Raw genomic sequence first — 26,856 nt, forward strand, 5'->3', positions numbered from 1 at the left:
TCTCAACAACTTCAAGTGTCTCATTGTTGTACACAATGCATGGCTTCTCCTTATGGTTGGTTTTCACAAGCATAACCTTTGTTTTGGATTCATTCACAATCAACCCACTATGTAAGAAAAAGTTCTCAAGGAGAACCATAATCTTTTGTGCATCTTCTAAAGTGTGTGCTAGAAGCACTACATCATCCGCATGCAACAAAAGCATGATTACCGCATTGCAAATAGTGACCTCTTCAATGACTTCTTCTTGCATAAAATCAAGTACCATTTGTTCCAATTGATCGATGCATAGACCAAAGAGAGTTGGTGACAACGGACATCCTTGTTTAACCCCAATAGAGCTTACAAGTTTTCTTGAAATTTCTCTTCCCATGCGCAATTGACAAACCACCTTCTCATAGATTCGAGAAACTGCATGGGAAGAGAGAGAGAGAGAGAGAGAGAGAGAGAGAGAGAGAGAGAGAGAGAGAGATTGATCCAAGCTCTCCTGAGTATCCATTAGTTCTCCACAGAGAGAGAGAGAGAGAGAGAGAGAGAGAGAGAGATTAGTCTCCTACCTTCCTTGCCACATCCATAATGGCCATATCCACCAGCAATTAAGGTGATCTAAGAGACCACATTTTGAAAGAAAATCTGACCTCAAGAGCTTTATGTGATTTCATAAGGATACCAAATTTGAGTCTTGAGACTCAAGATGTTTCTGCTGATACCCATTTATATTTGATCAAAACACTACCAAGCACGACGTTCCTCTCCAACAAGCCTTTGACTAGAAATCACACCTTGAATTATCTTCACTATAACATGTTTTTCCAACACTCCCAAAAAACTTAAGTGACTCTAGAGGCACCACAATTAACATACATAACAACCTTGGGAGGGTCACTTAATAATTATGCGACTATCACGTGAGTGCAGTAGAAGGGACTATTTTCACTTTTTCACATATGAAAGGGTACGTTAAATGCAAAGCGGAAAAAAAGTTTACAAATTGAATAGAAAGGATATATTGTATTTGCAAAAAAATCACAGATAAGGATTTATAGAAATAGTCCCTGAATGCACGCAATATACACAAGTTGTACATAATGACCCCCTCGAGATAACAACCAAGGAAATGCTAAGCATTGCATCTTTCTCCAATAACCACCAATCATCTAGCATACTTACCTCCCAAAGCATTGTCAACCACAACATTTGGTATACATATCAATCAAGGAATTTCTACAGCATAACATCTGGGGTACATATCGATCAAAGTCTTGTCAAATACAACATTTATCTATGATGCCTTGGTAAAATACAAACAACTCACCCTTATCTAAAAATCTCATCAATCACTTAACGTGCTCCTCAAAGTGTCTTGCTCGGCATAAATGTCCGCTATAAAAGCACAACATGTTTTGCCCATAGCCCCAAGGCCAAGGCATGTTGGACTTATATAGCTATCAATGCTTTCCAATTAATGTCATTCCGAATGGAAACCCTTCAAGAACCCTTTATGATTTTGTAAAAGCATCATATTTAGTTTACATATCAACCCAAATATCCGCAAAGCTTAACATTTTAATTAAAGCATTGCCAATCACCACAATCATCTTCAATGGCCATGAAGCTAGCCAATAATCAGCGTACATATTGATAAGATCTTTTCCATCCACAACATCTGCATGCAAATCAATCAAAGCATCACTAATCAGGACATTTTTCCCCAATAACCTATAACCAAGTTGATAGTAAATGCCATTAAATTGTATGGGTGGTTGTTTAGTCAACAACCCTATGTCTTGTTTGAGTTTCCCCTATGTCTTGTTTGAGTTTCCCCTTATGGACGTAGAGCGCCGTGACATCAAACCCTTTTGAACTTGCACATCCTCTGGAATGTGTCAACTACCATTCTAAACTAGACACATATATTCACCCAATCAATGTCCAACTATAAGCATGCTTTGAAAAATGTCCCAATTTGTAGTTACATACGACTTAGTGAGAGCGTGACCATCTAGTATAAAAGGAAATGTAATCAGCACAACATGACCCAATGATTCCCCTATGTTGTGGCACATAGAAATTTCAAGTTTGTTAAGCCATAGTCAACATAAGACCCTCTTGGATTAAAAGGAAAAAAAAAAGAATTTCCCTAACAACACCATATTAGTAAATTTGGAAATTTTCCAATTCCCACTTTTAAAAAGAGCTTACGATTTGACCACATGGTCAAATCTTAGCCAAAGTTTTGAGAGCATGGTGTGAAAGATCTTGTCAAGTACTACCATGTGGAAGGATATGGTCTCAAAAAAGAGTTTGAGATTTGTCCATATGGGCAAATCTTCAAGATATTGGTGATTCCCAAATTGGCTATAAAGTCTCAAACTCTTTAATATGGTGTTTAGCACTGGGGAATCATAATATTCACATGAGTATACATTACCCGTATGAGTTAACATCAAACATTTTTGGTGCACATATGTTATTCTTGGATCCAATAGTAAGCACCACAATGTGTATCCAAAAGCAGCCATCCATATTGAACTTGGTTTTCAATATCCCTAGATTCTCTTAGATCAAACACCATTAAGAGTCCATAGCACTGATGAGCTACACACTATATTAGAGATTCACCTGAAGCGTACTGCAACATCCACAACCCATAAAATTTTGGCAAATTTATCTCATTACTAGAAAGAGTTAAAGAGCATTGACTCCCCTTTACCAACATTCAAAACATGACTAACATAAGCATCATTAGAAAGAGCATATATACCCAACCATACCTAGTACATTTTCCAAGGAAATGAATAAAACTATCCACCCTTTTCAATATCCATGGTGATGTAGCATCATCACCCCCTCTAACCTCATAGCAATCACGAGCCTTTGAAAAATATGTACTTGTAGTATTAGAGAAATTTTTACTCGGGATTCCAACTTGATTATGGAACACAACTTTAGCCTGTAAATCTTTATCCATAGCACCCTCCACTAGACTGTTAGAGCCTTGATAATATTCATCATCAGCTAGAGATTGCTTCACTTGAAACTCATGAGAAAGAATAAACTCAATTGTATTCTCATGTACATCCTCTTAATTTCCTGCATTTCAACAAGTACCATAGACACAACTTTATTTATGCAATGGTCTTCAACAAACATGTCATTCTGTTTGGACTCACATATATGTTTCCATGGTGCAAAAAGCTCCACTAATACTCTATAAAGTTATGTCTAGAGTTCCTTGAAAATGACAGATGCCAAGGTCACTAGCTTGTGAAACACAAAATGTCAACATATCTCACAAAGACCAAGAAAAAATATTAAGAAAGAAAGTTTTTTGGCATACAGCACTAGTCAAAAAGTTTTATCCCATGGTCCACAATTGCAAAAAAATTCAACCCTTCAATTAAAACCTCTTTACTAGTCCAACGATGCAAAAAGAGGAGGCATCACCAAAGCCTCACCCCTTTAATTAAAAACTCTTTACTAGTCCAACGATGCAAAAAGAGGAGGCATCACCAAAGCCTCACCCCTTTGGAGCAGGCAAAAAAGGCTAGTATTGAAAATTCAAAAGCTCAAAAGATACAACCTTACAAAGTGGACAATATCTTCAAATCCCCCTCATGCAACTTAAGTAACATCAGATAGAGCCATGGAGCCAAAAAGTGAAAAACTTTGAATAGCTTCATGTGAAGCCATTAAAGATTAGAAAAAGACACTAAGATATAATATAGCATGTGGGGCTATAAAATATGAAACTTTGAGTTTCTTCTCGCGTGAGCCTTCTAAGTGTGAAAACTTTACATGAAGCTATTGAATAATGGAAGATATGGAAAAGGAAAACATGCACAACTTTCTCTCTTCTTCTCATAGGCATCCTTTAGATGCGGGATCTTATCTCCAAGCTTCACAATCTTAGCATCCTTCTCTTCCACCTGTAGCTTAAGAGTTTTCACTTCCTCCTCTGCATGAACGATCCTTTCGCACAATCCACTAATGGTATGGGAAAGTAGTAGTAATTGATGCAAATATGATTGTGCACTATCAGCTCCAATAGTTGACAATCGCTTGCAGTATCCAATAAGACCTTTCTCCCCTCTACCTACATATTGGAAGAACGAAGCAAGGCTATTGAATGTTGGATACACATTGATGGCTGGATCATTAGGGTAGAGGCAACCATGCACCCAAAGGTCCACATTGGTGTGACCTGCACCACGGCGTTGTTGTGCTGTTTGCTAATGACGCTTTGAGGATGCGAAGTCCTTTGGCAGTCAAACATGTAGAGAAACCGTTTCCAAACTTGACAATCTTGTTGTGGATGGGAGGTTTGTAATGTCGCCTAGCTCCATGGAAAGGGGAATAAAGCTGGCCTCAAGCAAGAGTGGAGAGTTGTAGCAGAGCCACGGAGTGGAGAGGTGAGCTATGGAGTGAAGAGCTATGGGAGGGAGAGTTGCATGAGAGCTACGAAGTGAAGAGAAGAGCTATGGGAAGGAGAGCTGTAGGAGAGCTACAGAGTGGAGAGGAGGGCTATGTAGTAGAGAGATATGGAGGGAGAGCTGCAACAAATCTGTGGAGTAGACCTACAACAAGGAGAGAGAAGGAGGAACATTGTGTGCTGAAAGTAGGAGAGATAAGAGAGAGGGGAGTGATTTTGGAGAGAAATTAAAAAAAGGTGGGAAGTTTGATATTTTGCAGGTCTAGTAGCGAGATTTTGAGAGAGAAATTTGATTTTTGGGTATACATATAGGTTGGAGAGAAGTTTTCAATAAAAGTAAGGTTTTTTTATTTTTTTGAAAAAAAGTATTTTTTTGGACTGAGACTATGGATGCCTTTGTTGATGTGGCAAAAGAAAGGAGAGGAGAGTAGTTATTGTCATAAGGACCGCCACTCTTTTGATAAGAGAGAGAATGTACCTATCCTTCCTCCTTAGCCTCTATTTCAACCTACAAAAAGCCTATGACAGCCGTAAAAAAAGCCTATGAGAATACCCTCATTCAATGGTCTTATCTCCTAAATCACACACATTTTCAACCTTAATCCCTTAAAATTAGGGATCCTTACAAGACCCTTTTAGGGTTCATATTATTCCTAATGTATATAGAATAAAAGTCTTTTTACTTTTGAATTACAAAAAGATTTTTATTTTCTACACCCTTCACTTTTTTGAAAGGATTTTTTATTTTTCTCAAATTGTAGAGACCTTATCCCTTTGAAATTAAGACATTAGGCGAAGGGTTTTGATTTTTCATTTTTAGTGAATCCACTCACAACTTTGCACAAAGAGAATAAATAATATTAACTTAACAAATATATAAAAAATTAAAATATGCTTAAATAAAAATTAAAAAAATTACCTAAATACTCCTGAAATTGTGAAAATTCCCAAAATACCCCTCAAGTTTCAAAAAAATCCAATATACCCTTGCGTCCTTTTGGAAAGTATTTGCCTCAATTTTTGGATAGTCTAATGTTTAGGACAATAAAGATCTATCCCTAGCATCCTAGATAGAATCATTCGCCAATGAGCTCACAAATAGAGGCATCTATGATAAAAAAAGATGAACAATTTCATTTTAAGAGGGCTCAATATCATCTAAAATCCTAGTTTTATCATTCGTTATTGAGAAATACCAATCTTTCTATGAGGAAAAGAAATCGTTTTTAGAGATGTTTGTGAGGTTAATTAGGGGTATTTTGGGAATTTTTGCAAAATTGAAAGACAATTTGGGCTAGTATGAGGAGTACATTGGGAATTTTTGAAATATGAGGACTATTTTGGGAATTTTTACAAATTACAGAGGTATTTTGGTACTTTTTTCTTTTAAAGTGTAAACTTTTGTATACTAAATGTATTGAAATCTATTAATGTCTTCCCTTGTGCTAAGTACCCTATGATTTTCGGTATTCACTTAGAGTTTCTTTTTACGGCTTGCATAGAGCCTAGCAAAGCGTTGAACTCGTAGAAGCAACTACATACCATTGGAGTAGGTGCCCAAAACGTTTTTTTTTGAGATCTCATTAAGAGGAATCTGGCGAGATGCTCTTGCAAATTTGAGGAGAAAAGATGGAGGAAAGAGAGAGAATGGCTTATGGAGGGCACATGGCACGAGGAGGGGAGAGAGAGAGAGAGAAGCAGAGTCCATACGTCAAGAGATAGATTTTTTGCATCTTCTTTGTGTTGCAGGCGCAGCAAAGAACAGTCCGTGCAGACCTTATCCCAGCCAAGCTGGCTCGCGAGAGAGGGAGAGAGAGAGAGTGTGTCAAATACATAGAGTGAGGAAAGCAATCGCGAGCTACGAGGGATGCGGGCTCTGTGTGCAGAGGTGATTATGCGTCAGGAAGCACAATTGAAGAGACAGAATTAGATCGCGATTTGAAGATTCGTTCATGGCATTGCAAGGGATGGGTGTTGAGAGGGGGGCCCGTTTGTCGCTGATGCACAGAGCGGACGCGTGCCTTTGATAGTCTTGGACGATACTCTCTCTCTCTCTCTCTCTCTCTCTCTCTCTCTCTCTCTTCTGTAGGGAAGGGCGAGAATGTGGCTGTGTATTTTGCGCTCATCTGCAAAGCGTGATGGGCTGGTAGGTGAGGGTGTATTGATAGCATAAAAATGTACAGAAAGGGCAAGCTGAGATGCACACACGATGCAGAGGCTGATGGAGTTGATGAGGAATCTAGCGGTGCAGAAGTTTGTGCAGTAGTGCTTTGTCTTCATGCGATGGTAGCTGATGGGGAGACGAGTCGGGTAGAAGTAGGTTTGAAGCATTTTGGTGCAGCGAGGCAATCAACCAAGGCGAGGGACAGAGCAAGATGAGGACGGATGGAGCGCAGAGCTGGGGAGCGATGGCAAGGGGGAATCGAGGGGGGTTGCACAGTGTGGGTGATGGCGACAGCTTAAATGTTTTTGCCTTCAGAATGTGAGATTCGGTAGGAATCTCGTAAATTAATGAATTTTTAGAGAGAGTCGACCCAGTAGGTAGAATAGGCAACATGCTAAGTTAGTGATGGTAAAATTTTTGGCTTGCTCAAAAGGTGTTAAAGAATAAGGGATAAAGGAGTGTTCATTTAAGGACTTTATAAAAGTTCATTTCGTTAAATTACTGTATTATTCATATTCTTCTTAGATCTACCTTTTTTATGAAAGCATTAAAATATTCATTTGTTTTAGTTTGTCACTCGGTCCATTTATTTTATCATTTTTATTTTATTTTATTTTATTATTTTAATTTTAGAATAATAACGTAGGTCTTTAACCTTGCTTGTTAAGGGGGGGCCTTCATAACACTTAAGGCATTTGTGCGTATATGTATACAATGGAAAATATAATTTGATATTAAAATTGTATTAAAACACGACAAAAATGACATGATTGTAGGTATTGATTTATGCCTATTCCTATAACTCTCAACCCCTTACCTTATCAGGCCTTCGTGCCTTCTCACCTTGTTTTTGTTGCAACACGTCCAGGGCTAGAAAAGTACATTTTTCCTAATCGATGAAAATAAAGGCAAACATGAAATTCTCCCGGTTTTTAGGTCAAAATTTGAAGCTTTTGATGGTAATTATACTAAAACTTGTGTCAATTTCTCGGTTTTCTTAACTTAGGCAAGTTCAAAATCTAACCAGGATTTTACAATTTTAGCCGATTAAAATACATTGGACCCCGGATTTTTTCTAGCAATGGCAACACCCTCATCAATGGGGGGGGGGGGGGGGGGGGGGGGGGGGGGGGGGGGGGGGTCTTCTTGTATTTAAGATCTTGGATTCAAATCTCCTTGATAGCTTGTGTGACATGTAGGCCTTATGGGTTGTTTCCCTAGTCCATATGATGGGTTGGCCAACCTTATCCGGCTGGGAAGTTCCACCTCACGGAGTTGGGTGTGAGTTGTAATTCCAAGTTCCTACTCTCTCTAAATTTTTTATTAAAAAAAAACAAGGGGGGGTTATAGATAAGTTAAAGCAAAAAGAATTACATAAGACCTGCAGGCAATCTGTCAGGAGTCCCATCACACCACCAAAGACACCGTCTTAATAAGGGAGACGAGTCCCGACCATATGATATTCCAAAACAAATTTACAAGCACTAACAACCTTTCTTGAAAAGACTAGTATATACCCCAACATAATGTCACTTCGAGGCTGGAGTCATGAGTTCCTCTTACGTAATGAGGCCTACCAAGGTGCCACCATGAGGCCGCCTCTACCACGAGAAAACTTCATGCCTCGAAAGAAACATCAAGTTCATGCGATATGTCAAAAACTAGAATGAGAGCACATGAGTCAACTTTCAACCATGGCTGAAAGCTCCAATAACATTGAGGATGATCCGCCAACCAACACGACCCCGTTTGTTTGCAAGCATCACAAGACCACTCCATACAGATGTCACAAAGCCACCAGGCGAGCGTCATGAATTCAGGATGAAGTTGGACAGACCGCGAAGCCTGCAATGCAAAAACACACCTTCCTCCTCCTCCTCCACGACAACAAGCCTCTGTTAGAAAAACTTATATGCATATCTCCATTCGCCTCTAAGTCTATGGTCATGCGAGGCTTAGTTATCAGTTACAGATAACTATACCAACTATGCCCAGACAGAGCATTAATGAATAACTAAGACTGTTGCATGGTCGCACAAGGCTTTGTTATTCATTCAACCCCCCAATTATGCCTTTAACTTCACAACTATGCCAAAATCAGCATAGTTATGAAGGGTAGGCATAGTTATTCATTTGATGCTCTATTTTGCATGTGACCAAGAATGAGGCTTAGTTATTAGTTTAAATAACTGATAAATGAAGCCTCGTGTGACCACCACCTAATGCATGTTATAGATGCCACACCCACACACTCACAAAACAGTTTTTAAAAAGTGTAATACATTGAGAGACAAGAAGGGAGAGACCATCTAGAGAAAGCTACCTTTGAAGAGACGAAAAACTAATTATCGAAGTACAGGACCAGAAGAGAGAACACAAGGAAAGATCCCAAACATAAGATTAAGAATAAGGAATCTTTCATAGATGCTCTTGCATGGTATTTGTGAGGAGCTTGGTATGTATTGGAGGATGCTCCTAATATAATTTTTCCGCTCACGTTCGTGAGTATAGCTTTTTTTTTCTTTTTAAAGAAAAAGGAATATTTGTGCGCACAACAAGAAGATTTAGAAATTTTCTCATGCAGGAAAACGAAGTCTTTTTCAGTGTTTTCCATACAATGCATAACAGCATGAGCTTATGCTTGAGAGGCACCGCATACCTAGCTAGGTAAGATTGGGTGCAAGGGACCATCGGCCCCCCACCAGGCCAGCGGTCCCCTGCTTGCTAGCTAGGTATGCGATGCCTCTCTCACAGAAGCTCATGATGCTGAGGTAAGTCACAATGTGGGAATTATTGTGAGAATTTGTCCAAAACTTCTTGTGGTATATATGGTGGGCCAGCTCTCTGAGCTTATATTTGTAATAAGGGTAGCTTCCTTGCCACCATCCCCTTTCAATGTAAAGTCTTCTTGACCAAAACTCCCTCGCTTTATGGTCAGAGTTGTTTTTGGAAGGCTACGGATTTGAGTTTCATTTGCCTCTCCTTTGAAATAAGGACACATATGTCCAAATTGGTATGTGATAGAGCTCTTTCCACTTGTAGGAACGCCCGCCTCAGAATGGGAGTGATCGGTTTTTCACCCTTGGTTCACTATTAGGCATGGAGTTTTGATGATGCCAATTGGGAAAAGAAATAAAGGACTCTCCTGAAAAAAGACACATATATGTGTCTCTTTATATTTTTCCCTTGCTAGGAGCCTTTTAACTTGCCATTCTCAAAGAGCCTTTTGCTAGGACCTAGGCATGTGAAGTATTGAAATCCTCTTTGTTTTGTAGGTATCCCACCCTTCATTGAGAGCCTCATCTGACTACCTTTTCAAAATGCCAACATGAGTCTTCATTTTGTTACGAAAGCAACTTATCATGGTTATATGTGCATTTGTAATAGTACAATCTACTAACATAATATGGCGGAAGGGCTCCCCTTAACACATGTCGCAATCTATAACCTGAAGGCTAAAGTCCAAAAGAAAATATTGCACGCGATAAAGAGGGGGAGAGAGAGAGGCGGCCGGCCGTACTAGTGGTATTGAAAGCGAACTTGAGCTGACACCGTCAAAAAGGCATGCAATAGTATCAACAGGATTCAAACAATTCCTGATGTATTTAAGAGGAAGACATGTTAACAATTTCATGCCTTCCTTTTGAGCATGTATAAGAAAAATGTGAAGATTGTGCAAGATGTAGAGAGCATATGGTATGATGGGCACAGACTCGAATCTAAAAGGAGAGCAAGTTTTTCCAAAAGCTTGGAAAGCTTTGGAGGATACTTGTAATATGTAAATGTTCTCTTACTAAATTCGTCCAAAGTTTAAAAGGTTTCCTCGCCTTCCAATTTATAATTTAAAGGTTGATTTCAAAATTCATAGGCATGGTTACAGAAAGCAAGAATATTTTAAGTTCAGAGAGACTGAATCAAGGCTCATGCTTCTAAACTTCTACCCTTTTGTGCTTCGCTACATTTCTACTGAGCTTTCTTGCTTGCACAAAGTATTAATCCAATGTGCTCTTAAAGAGGAATTGTTTGTCACCAATCCAAGACCCTTTGCTTGCAAGCACAAGAAGTTTTGGACAGCTTCTCACAATAATTCTCACATTGTGACTTAACCATCATGAGCTTCTGCGAGTGAGGCACCGCATACCTAGCTAGGTCTGATTGGGGGCAGGGGACAGCCGGCTCGGTGGGGGGCTGGTGGTCCCCTACCCCCAATCGTACCTAGCTAGGTATGTGGTGCCTCTCAAGCAGATGCTCATGATGTTATGCATTGTATGAAAAACACTGAAAAAGACTCCATTTTCCTACTTGAGAAAATTTATAAATCTTCTTGTGAAGCATGCATGCCTATCTTTGTCAAAAGAAAGACACGCATTTCTCTTCACACTCCATTCCACAGCTTATGTCTGTTGCCATTTCTATTGTCCACTTGAGCGTATGCTAGAATCTACAGACTCCCATGATTGGCTTGCTGATGATGTTGCAAAAGAGTAAGAAGTAGAGGTCTTTGTGCTCAAGTCGGCAATAGGAAGGGATGGATTATACATTAGGACTTGCACCGCTTGTTGCATAGAGGGCCTCCTTAGAGGATCTGGATGCACACACAAAAGCCCTAACTCAATCACTTTCTTCATCTCTTCTGCATTAAACATCCCTTCAAGCCTCCGATCCACAACTGCAAGAACCCTACCCTTCGTGTACAAGTCAAGCACTCTATCCACAAGGAGAGAAACCCGGTACTCTATTGGATGGCGCGTCGCAACAATCTCAAGAAGCAAAAACACCAAAACTGTAGACATCTGTGCTTGTATTAGCTTTCCCTGTTCTTGCAAACTCTGGTGCCAAGTAGCCCAACGTGCCGACCACTCTTGTTGTATGTGGGTTTTTACCATGCTCAACTAGCCTTGCAAGCCCAAAATCACCCACTTTCGCATTCATGTCTGCATCTAAATGGACATTACTTGACTTGACATCTCTGTGTAATACCTGTTGCTCCCATCCCTCATGAAGATAATGAAGACCTGCAGCAATCCCCTTGAGAATGTTGTGCCTCTGCTCCCATGACCTTAGGACTTTGCCTGAGTTCCCATGTAATAATTTGTCAAGGCTTCGGTTCGGCAATTATTCATACACCAAGAGGAGGTCACCTCTGCATCTACTCCATTCCAAAATCTGCACAAGATTGCGGTGTCGTAGCCTTCCCGTGCTTGCCATCTCTGCAATAAACTCCCTTTCACCTTGACCAGACTCTCTAGATAAGCTCTTTACTGCCAATTCAACACCAGACATAGGTAACACTCCAAGCAACTCCTCGTCGGAAAAGTTTTTTGTCGCTTTCCGCAGCTCTTTATGGCCATACCTATGCAATCTGAATTGTCTCCGATCTCTCATGAGAAGTTTTACTCTGGTGCTGTCAATATCGAGGTCTTGGACTGTATCAAACTCAACCGCGAACAAGTGGTTAGATGATTGTTATCATTAGTGGAATTCAGCAAGCCAAGGTACTGATTTGAGAATGCCCCATCCAAACCCTGCCTGGGCGCCATGCCGCAGCCCCCAAGCGTATTCTTCTCCATAGCAGATATGCAGAACACAAAAATTGTGCTGAACGAATTAGAGATTACCTGTGCATTTGAATCCTTCACTTGTACCGGGCGTGAGTAGAATGCACGCCCAAACTGCCGTACGGTTGAGTGGGTGAGCTTGATTAACCTACTGTCAAGCCTTGTAACTCCAACTAGACTAATGTTGTTTCCATGGAAGCCGTTGAAGACAAAGCTAGTGCTTTCCTGTGCAGACACCTGTTGGGAGATTTTGAGGATGAAGAGCAAACAAAAGCATGGGAGGGTACCCACGCAGACCAATTAGTGCCAGGCGCTCATGTTGCTGCCCCACATGACTAAGTTGCACGGGGTCTTTAATGATCCCCGAGCGGTGGGATCAACGGATGGCGTTGAAAGGGGGGAATCTTGAGGGTGCCACATGACTAAGTAACACGGGGTATTGAATGATGTGAGAGCCGTGGAATCGACATTCGAGAAGTGAGACACGAATACCAAAAAGACGCTCAATCGTTAGATGTGTCCAAGTTTACTTTTTGTGTTCTAGTTTACTTTACAACATTTTTATTTACTTTATATACTTTTGTTTTCTCCACTTGGACAACCAAGTTGATGTGTGCTTGTGGTTAGGGCACCAACCTTTCATCGTGGCCGCTTAGGATCGAAACCTATTATATGCACCTGACCTTTTGCCTATCGTCCGTCACCCTCGAGATTCCCCCCCTTTAACGCAGTCTATTGATGCCACCGCTCAGGGGTCATTAAAGGACCCGTGCCACTTAGTCATGTGGGCAAGCCACCATATGGTGCTTGTTTTTATAAAAAGAAAACTATTCAATAAACGATCCTGACCCAAATAAACAATTTCACTGCTTTTCCTTGCGCTACTTTTCCATGTCGACAAATCAGGGATTTCGCAGGCCATACACGTTAACAAGGATCCCACAGCACAGGTTTTAGCAAAGAGCCGGAAGGACAAGTAATTATACATGGAGAGAAAGCAGCAAATGCAGGCATGGAGCAACAATAATGGACTATTACCTCCGACATGTCCGCAATGGTGCACACTAGACAAATTGCACACGGAAATCTTCTTGCCAAATGCATCCTTATTCAACTTCGGCATGTCTGCATAGATTCCTACACAAAGGACTTCTTGAGCGAGATGTAGCTGTCCTCTTCTTGGCATGGGATCTGCTAATGCCTTGCAGATAGCACAAGTGCAACTAAGGAGCAGCACCCACATCTCGAGGTAAATGAGCTCTACTTGCTAAATCTTTATGTTATTTAGACATCTTCTCGCAAGTACGTTGGTTTATTCTCTCTGATAAAGTTGTGTCATTGTGCGTCTCTGAACTGAACCATCTCGAGAAGTCAAACAGCTTCAGAAAAACAGATGTGGCTTGTAGCTCTTTGCAGACCTTTGGACGAGTACTCTAAAGCTTTCAGCAGGATATGTCAAACAGGGGAGGGGGGGCAAGGAAGCTCTGGATTGTTTTTGGATAATGCCAGTGGAAGGTAAAAGAGTGAATGTCCATTTTCTGCATTAGTTGACATCCTCAAAACTCTTGCAGACGGAAATGGAAGGGGTGGAAATGACTTTGCTACTGGATCCTAGGAATGTTCGTGCTCCCGTCTCTGGGTCATCTCGACCAGGACATTGTGCACATTTTGCCCCACCTTGCGAGGTCCCAATGCATCAGAGAATGACCTCACATGTAGTGTGTGGGCCGCAGTCCCATAGCATACTCCACCTGTGAGCAAACAAATATTCTCAGGCTTGGATTCTGCCTGTCTGCTGGTGGATAGACATATGAATGCAAAGTGTAGTTTCCAGACTTCTTTTCTAGATGGTAACATAATATCAGGAATCCATTCCTGTATCATTGAATCACTCATAAATTGCTCCTCAGAGTGTGTGTGTTTTCCCTCATTTGTCATAAATTGCAAGCCAACGAAGTGGAGTAGGCCAGACATGTCCCAGTAAATGACTATATCATCCACTTGTCCAACGTTGTACCGGTTGGATATGAAAAAAAAACCATGGCCAAGCTTCAGTCTTCCTACACAGACCTTTGGAGTTCCTGAGAAGTGTTCAGCCTTGAGTTCACCTATGGCTAGATCATCACCGATAAATACTCCCATTCTTGACACCAAATCTGTGCACAATCGTTCACAGATCCAACCAGTCTAAGCAAAATTGACAACAGGTTGCCATAGCATAAGCTTACTGTAAGCCACCCAGGGGCCAGCTATCTCTGTCTTGTCCAGTTAATTCTCAGCTTTTCAAGAGAGTTTCTGATGCCTTTGACAATATGATGGTTTGCAAAGGCAAAAAGCACAGTATCCCAATTTTCTAGAAGATTCGCAACATCCGCCAGACCCATAATTTCATGCTCCTCTAGATTTGAAATCTCCATGTCATCCGCCTTGTAAGCTTGCACGTCCTTTTCAAGGGCAATGTCTCTGCAACATCCATCCAAGCTGTGCAGATACCAGGGGTAGTTGCCTGCATAGTAGTGGACATCAGCCTGACAATCTAGAAATTTTTGTAAGACGGCACCCATGAAAGTCTCGATTGATACTGCATCAAACCCTTCATCACACACCAGCCTCGAGACGTCATGACGTGGATGAGCCACAAAAGAAAGCCTTCAACTCCGCCACTGAATTTATTGCTTAGATCTCCATCACCACACATCTGAAAGTTTGGAAAATTGATTTTTCCCAGACACTGCCCCGAATGCCCCTTCATGGAGACTTATGTTTAGGGTTTATGTTTGTGCATGTCTTGTCCTATAGTGTTGGCGATCCCCCAATGACAATTTTTTTATTTAATTTTTACTTGGTGAGCCAAAAGCTCTTTTGCCTCTATCTGGTCCAGAAGCCACCAAGTGGTAGAGCTCAAAGCTTCAAATATAAATTAAGTTTAATTTATTTACTTGGTGAGCCAAAAGTTCTTCTGCCTCTATCTAGTCGTAGAAGCCACCACGTGGCAGAGCTTCAGAGCTTCAAATATAAATTTAATTAATTTTTTTTTAAAAGGCCGTGAAAATCGACGTTGGTAACAAGCAAGCTAAAGCAGTGTTGCAGGTTCGCAGAGGCGCCAATTTGGAGCTTCACAAGGTAGCAGTTTGTAGGTTTCCATATGTGCAGTACTTCGGAGACAAAGCTTTGCAAAGCCAGCAATTTGATTTCTGGCATGCAACAATTATTGGATCATTTCAAATATTAGAAACTGCGTAAGAGAAAACTTTGATATTTTCGTTCTTGAGACATAAGCATTCAAAACCTCAAATAATATCAAAATTTTCACGTAGATCAACTAAATGTATCAAAGTACATATTATATACACAATTGGGGTACCTAAAACCTTGATTTCACTATTGTTACGGAGAACTCCAAATTTTTAAGAGTTATTGCACAATAAAAATTCAAGATAGAGTTCAAGAAACGAGATTTAACTGAGTTAGAGAGACAACAAAATACGTAGTTTCTTGGTTTCAACAGAAAAAGTCATTTGTAGTTGTCATACTGCACTAGAATAGCCCCAATTCCATGACTGGACCTTTGGAAGACCAAAATTATGCTCTTATTCAATAAGTGCTCAAGTAATTTCAGTCTGTGACATTTCATTGCAAGACAATATGTTTAATTATTCACATTGCTTTTTTCTAGCTTGACTCAAACATTCTCCTCCAGCTTGGACAATTAGATAACATTCGTACACGATTATGAGGTCGGTAGTGTAGTTCAATTTTTATAGTCTGTTTGTGCTTTCTGTATTTTTGAGTTTGTCAAAGTAGTTTAGCCATATGTTTTCCTCACCAATGCATGCTCAATTTCAATCATCATATTTATATATCAAATAGACATGCATTTCTTTTCTCACGGTTTAGCAATTCAACCTATATATTGAAATAAAAGAAAATTGACCACGCTTGATTGAGAATAAGATGGGTGTCTCAAAGATGGTTCCACGGTTTAGAGACTAAATGGTTGATATTACTAGGTTAAATGATGCAATCTTCAAACAACTACCAAAGTAGATTAAGGTGAAACCCTTTTGCTCGATTCAACTACCCTCTTTAGTAGCCCTTTGCCGTATATGGAGCACTATGGGACACAGCTTGCTTCTTCCCAATGCTCCTCAAGTCCCAAGATGAGCTGTTATTGGTGCCTATCAATTGGTTCTACTCATTTTCTCGTGTGACCACAACAAAACCCAAGGCAAGAGCAATCACAACCAACTAACCAAGTAACAAGTTGTGCTCCAAAATCTATTAGATTATGTACGATAAAGGTCCACCAAGCAAGACTAGTTCAATTGACGGTGCCATCACTAGCCATGATGCCATGGATGACGAGGGTTTGTGAGGAGTCCTCTCATTAGGCAATGGTCACACGAGGCTCAGTTATCAATTATTTTGTGTTGTGGTCGCACACATATAACAAATCTAGCTTAGTTCTATTGTGCTTGCCAATTTTCTACTATGCAAATTTCACAGTAGTTGCACTCAATAATCAGATGGGGTTTGATGGGCTTATTGTTGAGACAACCTCATTCACCTGCAGTGAAGCAGCAATCACATGTAGCTTTTGACCTGCAAAGGGTGGGTCCCAATAGACGGACTTCGCACTCCCTGTTTCTCTACTAGCCCAATGCGATCACGTTCGTCTCCTTCACTTCTATTCACCAATTTGAAGGGCAGAACTACCTCTCATGGGACCACTCAAAAGATGTTATTTTGAAAGCATTTTAAGGGTCTGTTCACACACAGCAAAAATGTTCACATTTTTGAACATTTTCACTTTAGTTTCAAGGCCACGTAGGTAGTTTTTAAAAACTAGCTCACGCGACCTGTCTATGATAAAGCCTCGGGTGGTGCCTAGGCATTCCAAAACTATCTACATAAGCCTACATTTAGAGAGAGAGAGAGAGAGAGAGAGAGAGAGAGAGAGAGAGAGAGAGAGAGAGAGAGAGAGAGAGAGAGAGAGAGAGAGAGAGAGAGAGAGAGATGTGCTTGATACCTTTCTCTCTTGCCCATAAATGATGGCGTCCTTTCTCCCTGTCTATCTATTTAATTTGTGAATCAAGGTAGTTCCGAGCATGATTTTTTCTTTCAACAACCCCTGACTAACAATATCATCATTGCTCATATCAGCATCTTGTGTAATGCCATATTCCTTCAATGTGCACATGTATGTGATTGCATTTGGAGAGACGCCTTCTCTTTGCATCTACTGAAAACAGCCACAACTTCCTGACCTTGACCCTTGCCTTCAAGGTGCAAGCATTTGTGATTGCATATGGAGAGACACCCTTGCTTTGCATCCATCAAAAACAACCTTGCGCTTCTTAGCCAAGTCGTGCATATCCAACAATCACTGAATTCCAAGAGATGACATCCCAAATAGAAAGCTCCTCAAGCACTTTCTGTGCTTGATGAACTGCACCACATTTGGCATACATGTCGACCAACAACATAAAATTTTCTTTCAACAACCCATGAATAACAATATTATCGTGAATTCATTCTTCCGTATCAGCACCTTGTGTAATGCCACATGCCTTCAAGGTGCAAGGGTAAATGATTGCATTTGGAGAGATGACCTTTCTCTTCATCTGCTGAAAACCACCAAGAACTTCATGACCCTAAACCTGTTGGACATATCAATGTACTCCATGAGAGAGCATTGTGCACAGGAAGCTTGTTGAGGACATGTTGCCCTTTCTCTTCATTTGCTGAAAAGAATCAAGAGATTCTTGACCCTGAACCTGGACATATCATGCAATCAATGTGCTCCATGAGACAACATTGTGCATAGGAAGCTTGTCGAGGATCTCTTGCACTCTTCTCCTCTATGTCTGCCTATGTGGCGGATATTAGTGGTTTCTTCGCACTACTCTCAAAGAGACACCCTTGCTTGGCATCCGTTGAAAAAATCCCAGAACCTCTTGGTGGCCAAGTTGGGCGTACTCCACAATCAATGCATTCCAAGAGATGACATCCCAATAGGAAGCACCTCAAGCACTTTTTTGTGCTTTATGAAGTGCACCACATTTGGCATACATGTTGACCAAGGCAGTTGGGTAATACCACATGCCTTCAAGGTGCAAGTGTATGCGATTGTATTTGGAGAGATGCCCTCTCTTTGCATCTGCTAAAAATAGCTGGGAGCTTCTTGACCCTCACCTTGTTGGACTTATCGTGCAATCAATGCACTCCATAACCTAGCATTGCACACATGCAGCTTGTAGAGGGCATGTCACACTCTTCCCCTCCATGTTTGCTTGTGTAGAGGATATTGCTGATTTCTTAGTGTTACTCTAATGATTTCATATGAAGAGACACCCTCACTTGGCACCTGACAAAAACAGCCCCCATCTTCTTGGCCAAGTTGAGCATATCCCACAATTAGTGCATTTCAAGAGAGGACGTCTAGAGAGGAAGCTCCTTTGGAACTTTTTGTGCTTTATGAAGTGCAACACATTTGGCATACATGTCAACCAAGGAAGTTGTGTAATGCCACATGCCTTCAAGGTGCAAGTGTACGTGATTGCATTTGGATAGATTCCCTCTCTCTACAATTGCTAAAAATGGCCATAGCTTCTTGACACACTAACCATAACCCTGTTGGATATATTGTGCATTCAATGTACTCCATGAGACAACATTGCATATGTGAAGCTTGTTGAGGATCTGTTACACTCTTCCCCTTCATGTCTGCTTCTTTCTCTTACCTGCCACTTTGAATTTGATGATGGTGTTTAAATCCAATTTCTCATTACATGGACCTACTCTCACATGATTGCATTTGGAGGGATGCCCTCTCTCAGCATCTACTAAAAGCAGCTTAGAGTTTCTTGACCCCGATCCTTGCCTTCAAGATGTAAATGTATATGATTGCATTTGGAAAGACACCTTGCTTCACATTCATTGAAAACAACTCAGAGTTTCCTGGCCATGCCCAAGCTGGTGGGCCTATCTCGCAATCACTGCATTCCAAGAGACTACGGCATCCAGGACAGGAAGCTTCTCAAGGACTTTTTGTGCTTTATGAAGTGGAACACATTTGGCATATATGTCAATCAAGGCAAGGCCAAGCACAAATTTTTCTTTCAACAACACCTAAATAACAATACCATCATGAATTCCTTTGCCCATATTAGACACAACATGCCTTCAAGGTGGAGCGTGCGACTCGCTGTGTGTGTCTGTCGTGAATTGAGAGCTTGTGATCCTAGAGCACATTAAATCCAAATTTAGTGTGTTAATTTCTCAAATTTGGTTAGGTGGATATGGCTACTACGCTGAGTTCATGGAACACGCTGCAAACCACCACACATTGATTCTCACTCATCTTTGTATGTCGTTCATCATCTCTATCCGCATGACATTCCTCAACATTTTGATCTCCAATCGATGATCACATAGCCATAATATTGCATGTTGTGGTGTTGCTCTTTGCTCCTCAACCTACTCACTGATGCCCTCTATTATTGATTCAGTCGGACATCGCATAACAAAACTCTCTCTCTCTCTCTCTCTCTCTCTCTCTCTCTCTCTCTCTCTCACACACACACACACACACACACACACACACACACACACACACATAAAATCTAATACCTAGCTAGCCCAAATTATTTTTTCAGATTAAACTTATCATTTAATGTGGGAGAATAAACGGAAACAAGAATTAGAATAGAGACATATGCTTCTAGACCTATCTCAGGAGGGGACTAAAAGGAGAGATGGTTGCATCTCAATACGGGTCCAAAAGGAGATGGTCTACCAAAGAGAAACGTGCATCTAATGGAGCTTAAAAGACCTTAGAATTAGCTTCATTAAAGACCTCCAATAATTAGTGTTGAAAGTCCTTTGACCTTAGGCAAGCTAGGAGCTTGAGGTGGGAACTCGACCTAAGCTTGCGGTGCTTGTTGTGCTTGTTGACCAAAGGTGCTTGAGGTGATTGTTGTGCTTGTTGACTAAGGTCCTTAAGGTGCTTGTCATGCTTGATGACTAAGGTTCTTGAGGTGATTTTTGTGCTTGTTGTGCTTGTTGACCAAAGGTGCTTGAGGTGATTGTTGTGCTTGTTGACTAAGGTCCTTAAGGTGCTTGTCATGCTTGATGACTAAGGTTCTTGAGGTGCTTGTCGTGCTTGATTGTTAGAAGCTAGACACACCCCACGGAAATTGACTACTCGGAAGATTATCATTTTTTGTAATTATTCATTTATTGAGAAAACCTGATTTTTCACCTTGTAATATATTGGGGCTTACAGAAGTTTCCAGATTGTATCCCAGTTTTGATAGTTAGATTGAGTAAATGGTTGATTTGGAACTTTAGGGTTTGAGAATTGTAAGGTATATATACCACTTTTTGATCTTAATGAAAAAACCTTTTGTCATTTAAAAAAAAGAGGTTTTGAAGTCTGTGAGTGAGCGTACTATGTAAGAGAGAGAGTGTGAGCTTCATCTTGACACTACGTGTGCACCGGTGGTCAGAATCGAGTGCAGAGAAGTGCAGCGTGTTGCCCCCGACGAGAGCTACGCGCCGATACATACATTGCGCGCGTACGGTTCGGTTTTGCGAGCTCCTTCTACGAGCTCCATCTGGTGATTTGGTGAGCATACGTTGTCTGATTTTGCATTGCAGCATATCCACACGTTCACATTGAGTAGAGCTACACATTAGGCACTTTAGATCTCGAAAACGAAGACCTGCAAATTTCGGCTAGACATCCTACGTGATTTTGAACCGAGTGTTTTAGGTTGGGGTTTTGGTTCATAGACCTTAGGGAGAGCGACCTATTGGTGATAGTAGGGTCTCCTTCAAGTTCTGTGGTGTTTCGAGATTGTTTGATGAGTGTTCGGCTCTAGACAGCGTTGTAGGAAGTTTCCTCTTATGCACTCTTGAAGGCTGTGACTTAGACAATTGGTAGAGACCTCTGTATGAATTAGTTAGGAGTCGGTCGAGTGTAGGTTGACACCTTATACTTGCTTCCACGCGCCTGCAGGTCGAGCTTCGTCCTTAGCTGACAAATCTTGTTAGGTGAGTTCTCGTTGTGCTGACGTCCGTCGCGGCGTATCCATCCAACATTGGTGCCGCTGCCGGGGACGAAAACCTTAGGTAGGTGATCGAGACTAGTCCTTGAGGATAGGGATTTTTGACTTGCCAAGAGTCTCGTTTTACATTTAGATAGGATCAGAGGGTGGAGGACTCTCTAGGTCTTAGAGGGAGTCTAGGAAGCGTGTGTCTGGCCTAGATCCTTCGACTTAGGTAGATTTAGGTAGATTAAGATAGTTTTAGGTATTAGTTGAGTTCTTGAGTAGGAGTTCGAGTGGTAGAAGCGGTGAGAAGAGATCTTGAGAGTCCGGAGAGGCCAGAAAGCAACCAAAACACCATTATCACCATTTCACATGATGAGTAGGAGTAGAGTAAGTAGGACATCATGATTCAGGATCTAGAGCACTTCATGCATGTATACTTGCTTGGTAAATTCATCACAAGTTTGTAAAAGACGTAAAAAGACGCAAAAGTGTGTTTGAAAGCCTAAGTGAAGTCCAAAAGTTACTGTGAGTGTTTCTGATAGAGCTGCAGAGCATCATGAGCATTTCTGTCAGAAAAAAAATTAATTTCAAGCCAGGAGACATCCTACGCGTAGGATGTCTACAGGCTAATCTGGTGGGAATTTTGGGATTTTGAGTTGACCAGTGTGTTTAGAAGGTGGGGTTTACCCTGTTTTCAACTGGAAAGTGGAAATTTGACCATATCTTGACAGGATAAGGCCAGATAGACTGAAATTGCCAGACATCCTACCCAAATTGTGCCAAAGCATTATTTTAAGACCAAAACCATATGATGGCTGCATGAGCATGACTTACATGATGTATTGAGTGGCTGAGAGGGGTTTCATCTCATTTGGGTGAGAAAATTGGGCTCAAAGCAGACTTTAGCACTTTTGACTGAAAAAGGCAAGAACAGCTAAAATTGATGACTTTTGAAATCCAAACCAAAATCTAAGCATACCACTGGGTTGCTGACATCAAGGGGAAGCTGTGGGTCAAGTCTGGGGTCAAACAGGCCAAAAAGACATCCTACACGTAGGATGTCTTCTTTGTGATTTTTCACTCCAAACCAAATTTTGAGCATACCAAAGTGATCAGCAACTCAAGGGGAGCCTGTGTTTTGAATTTGAAGCCATTCTGATGAAAAAGACATCCTATGCGTAGTATGTCTAAAGCAAGAAATTTAAGCCAGATATTGACAGTGGGCATAGAAAGGTGTTGTATAGCCTGAGGCAAGCCCCCTAGTCAATTTGGGTCCAAATTGGAGTTGGTTAGACTGATCAAGATCAACAACAGGCTGTCGGAACAGATTTTTGATCCATTGACTAGCTTATAGGTGTCCAAATTAAGAAGTAAAAACAGTTGTGGACTCAGCACATCAAGGGGAATCCATAGTGCAAAAATCCAGGCAAAACAAAGCAGGAGACATCCTACGCGTAGGATGTCTATTGGGGCCTACTGAAGAGAAAATTTGACTGGGCTTAGACAATGAGATTCTAGTTGGCTTAAGGGTTCCATAACTTCTTTCAGAAGTGAATTTGGACCTTGTTTGTCCATTTGACGGAGCAAAGACTGAATTCAGTCTTTTTCACGTAAATTGACCAACATCCGAGGGAAGTACAGTTCCAGAATAGCAGACCTAATCTAGAACATTAGCAGTATATAAAATACAGTAGTGGTTGAGATTAACTCTCCAGTTATACCAATCATTACTAAGATAACCTCTAGTAGATAAATGCTTTGATTCGATTGTCGAAATTAAACGCTTGTGTATAGGTATATTCAGCAGCAAAGCAAGAAGTTGTGCGGAGACTGATCCTTTGCCAGGTGAGTGGTTGGATTTTTGATAAATTGCATTGATAGGTTTGATGAATTTAAGATCAAGAAGATACATTTTAGAGACTAGAAGGTGGCAGGTGACCAAGGTAGCTTAGTGTCCACCAAGGAGAGTGTAACTCAGGCAAGGCTAGATCCACTAGCACCGATTATTGAGGAAGGTAGTGATACTGACACTTTGTCAGACAAATCTTTCTTCATGATGGGTAGTCAACAGCCAGGAGGTTTCACCTATGACGGACCAATGCCAGGAGAAAGCACCTCCCTAAATCCTTTGAATGATTCCAAGCTCACTATGATCTTCTTAGAGGGAACAAACTCGAGGGAAGCCCTAGTCTATTCTGACTATCGAGGACGCAAGTGCATTTGTATCGAAGAGAGGCCAGCTCAGAGATTGGAGATAATTCGAGTCTATGATGATGGAGATAGATTCCGAGACAAAAAGGGGAACCACTATCTGATAGTCAGTAACCCTGAAGATTACAACAGATATGGAGATAATGTGGCGAAAGGGAAAATGGTCTCAGAAGCTCAAGAACCGCCACCAAACATTGATCGGCCTGGAGCTATTTTTATGTATGATAAGAAAACAACCAGGGCTCCAACTTATAATGAGAACGTGGGAATCTACAAGCATGAGAGTGAGGGTATAGTCGCTTACTTTCGCAACAAAGAACCATACTTAAACGAATTAAGCAAAGACAAGGTTCTTTACTTATTCTCTTATGAAACTACTATGCGAAAGGATATAGTTTTTGTTGATAGATACGGGTGAGAATACCAACGTATTCTCCTACAGGAGGTAGAAAAGGCAACAGGTCCAGGAGCATCAGCATATGCCCCCGAGGAAGTGCCAAGAGCCACCTACACCCCAAGCAAGTCAACAAATCCCTTTTCTGAAGAGTATGACGCTACCTCACATTCCACCCAACCGCAGACGTTCAACAATCAAAACCGACCAGCAACTCAGTCATCATTGCAAGCATGGCTTCGATAGAGTGCAACAATGGAGCAAGACCATGGTTATCAAGCCGCACGAGGGCTAAGGGATTTTCAAGAATCACCACTCTATTCAAGGTATCAAGGAGAGAGTAAGCCAAAGACTCAAGGGTCAACAGAGCCTGGAGGACCACCCATAGAACGAGTTCGAAGAGATGAACCATCTCTGGCGATAACAATTAGAAATTATGGTTTAGGAGCACCACTAGGAGAGGAACCAACCTACTACAGAAGACCTGAGGAGGTATATCGATTAGGAAGTGGAGATCCAATGATGAGGTTTGTAGACCATCGTAGAATTAGACCTTCTCAAGTGCAAAAATGGGTAAACAAGAAATACACAGGAAACAGAGACCCAAGAGATCATGTAGCAGCCTTTGTGCGTGTAATTAGAGCCGAAGAGGTGTTAGACATCCCTACCCAATTTGCAGGGTTTGGACTAACCCTAGAGGATGACGCTGCTACTTGGTTTGACTCTGTAGAGCGTAGAGACTTTGAGTCTATGGAGGAAGTGTTTGACGAATTTATCAAGGAATTCTCACAAAGGGGGATAGCTCATAATACCGTCTCACAAATCCATAAATTCTAACAGAAAGATGGGGAATCTGTACGAAAGGCAGCCCTAAGACTAAAAAGATATGTTAAATTATGTCCTGTGGAAGAACTGCCAACTCAGTCCAGACTTATGCTTATATTCATCCAAGGACTAAGGAATGCGGATCTCCAGAAAGACTTACATATGAAGAGGAGCACGACGTTGAATGAATTGACCAAGGAGGCTCTTTACCTTGTGGACAATTGTGCGGTCTACAAAGAGGGGGAGTTCAAGGACCTTGACGACGATTCATCTTCACAACAAAGTGGAAGCAAGTCTTCTAAGATAGCACCGAAAGGAGAAGTAGCTATAAATCAAGAGCTGCTTGTAGATGAAGTGGTAAAAAAGATTAACTTGTACGCCAAACCCCAAGCTAAACAGCCCAAGTGGTGTGCTATTGAACAAAAATGGACAAACCATGGTACTAAGGAATGTTATTATAACAAGGGATATGTGAGAGAGAGACCTTACGCTCCCCAAGCTCAGGTAGCTTCTCCTAAGGTTCCACCCATGCCTAGGTATCAAGCAGGCAACCTACCAGGACCTGTAGGTGTAGAAAGACCACAACCGGTGTTGGGACAACAACCTCCCCTACCAAGATTACGACCAGTCGGTATAAGATACACACCAACCGTAACCGAATCAGAGGATAAGGCTTTGGTGCCTATGCATGCATATCATGAAGATCCCAATGGATATGCGGAAAACACTGTCTATTATCCACTGGAAGAACCCTCGACACCAGAACCATGGAGCATGATAGGAATTACAGGACCACCAACAGCTGCACAGGCAGCAGGAGAAGGGAGATATAGCTTAGATGAACGAACATTGTTGTTCATAGCCAACGGAGGCATGGGCGGACAGAGACATGCATACCAACAAAGGGGAGCTCAAGGAGCACCTCAACAACCCAAGGGACCCTACTACAAGTGTGGTGGAGACCATTGGCTAAGAGACCGTCCTCATGATGAAATCATTAGAGTCAACACATATTGCACCGAGTGTGGAGTTACTCATTTGATTCCCGATTGCCCTAAAAACCCAAGCAAAGGAGCAAAAACCACCTTGAACATGCTAGAAACAGTACCTTCCAGTGGAGGGTCAGAAAATGAAACGATCATATCTATTCAGGCGGTGACACGAGCCCAAGCTCAAAGAATGACGAACGAACCCATAATTGAAGAGCCAAAAACTGATGCCCAAAGTTCAGAAATGAAAAATCAGAGAAGCACTTGGAAAGCTAGAAAGGCACGTATGAAAGCCAAGAAAGAACAAGAGCAAACAGCTCTATCTGAGGAGTTAAAATATACAAAGGATAGATTAGAGCGGTTAGAGGATCTAGCTAGCTTAAGTTCACACACCACAACAACCATAGCACCCAAGGAAATAGCATAGCCCAAAAGTGCAGGATTAGGAGGATCTGTACTGGCAGACAAGGTAAATGAAAAGTTGGATGTGCTTATAAAAGCTTATGAAGCGAGACTCAAAAAGAATCAAACCCAGGAGCAAAGGTGGATGAATTATCCATATGAGGAAATAGAAAAACAAAGGTTGGAAATGTGTAAAAAGATGATTGAAACAGCTCAATCATTGATGGAATACCCGCTGGGTAAACCTGCAAATTGGCATGAAGCACCAGCTCCACCCTATCCAACCAACTTTAGAGCAGCACGTAGAAACAAAGGAAGGACTCACTAATGCCTATGAGTCTAGAGGAGAACCTATCATAGTGCCAAATACAACAGATGAGGCAAGTGACGGGTTCCAACCTAAAACATTGACAGAAATAGGTAAGGACTGTAACGGTCTAGATGATCTGTGGAAGCAAATCCGTGAGGCCAACGAGGCTAACAGGATGAGTAACCACATGAATAACACGAGAAAAGAGAAGAATGTGATCTTACTTCCTATTGAATAATTTGAGGCAAGGTCACAAATGAACTTTGAGATACATTCGCAAGGGGGAGACCAGGGATCAATTAGTTCGAGGTCAAGACTCGCTGAAAACTTTACCCTCTTACCTAGGAGAGTATGAAACAAAGTCTGAAGTGAGAGCAATCCCATCTCAAATAATTTCTTCTAACAAAGTGATGGATTCACAAGGATTGATTGAGTTATTGTCCACCCTGGTGGCATGCACAATCACATTAGCCGAACTCCTAAGGTTACGACCAAACATGTGGACCACAGTAGGT

General features: G+C 41.3%; 2 pseudogenes; both read right to left on the bottom strand.

Moving 5' to 3' along the window:
• Positions 1-10,314: 10,314 nt before the first annotated feature.
• LOC147455808 (L-type lectin-domain containing receptor kinase IV.2 pseudogene) lies at positions 10,315-12,438 on the bottom strand (annotated as a pseudogene).
• A 163-nt stretch (positions 12,439-12,601) lies between these two features.
• LOC147455809 (uncharacterized) lies at positions 12,602-14,906 on the bottom strand (annotated as a pseudogene).
• Positions 14,907-26,856: the final 11,950 nt, after the last annotated feature.

This window comes from Adiantum capillus-veneris, chromosome 6 (assembly GCF_014529385.1).
Source record: "Adiantum capillus-veneris isolate H3 chromosome 6, ASM1452938v2, whole genome shotgun sequence".
Taxonomy (NCBI): domain Eukaryota; kingdom Viridiplantae; phylum Streptophyta; class Polypodiopsida; order Polypodiales; family Pteridaceae; genus Adiantum; species Adiantum capillus-veneris.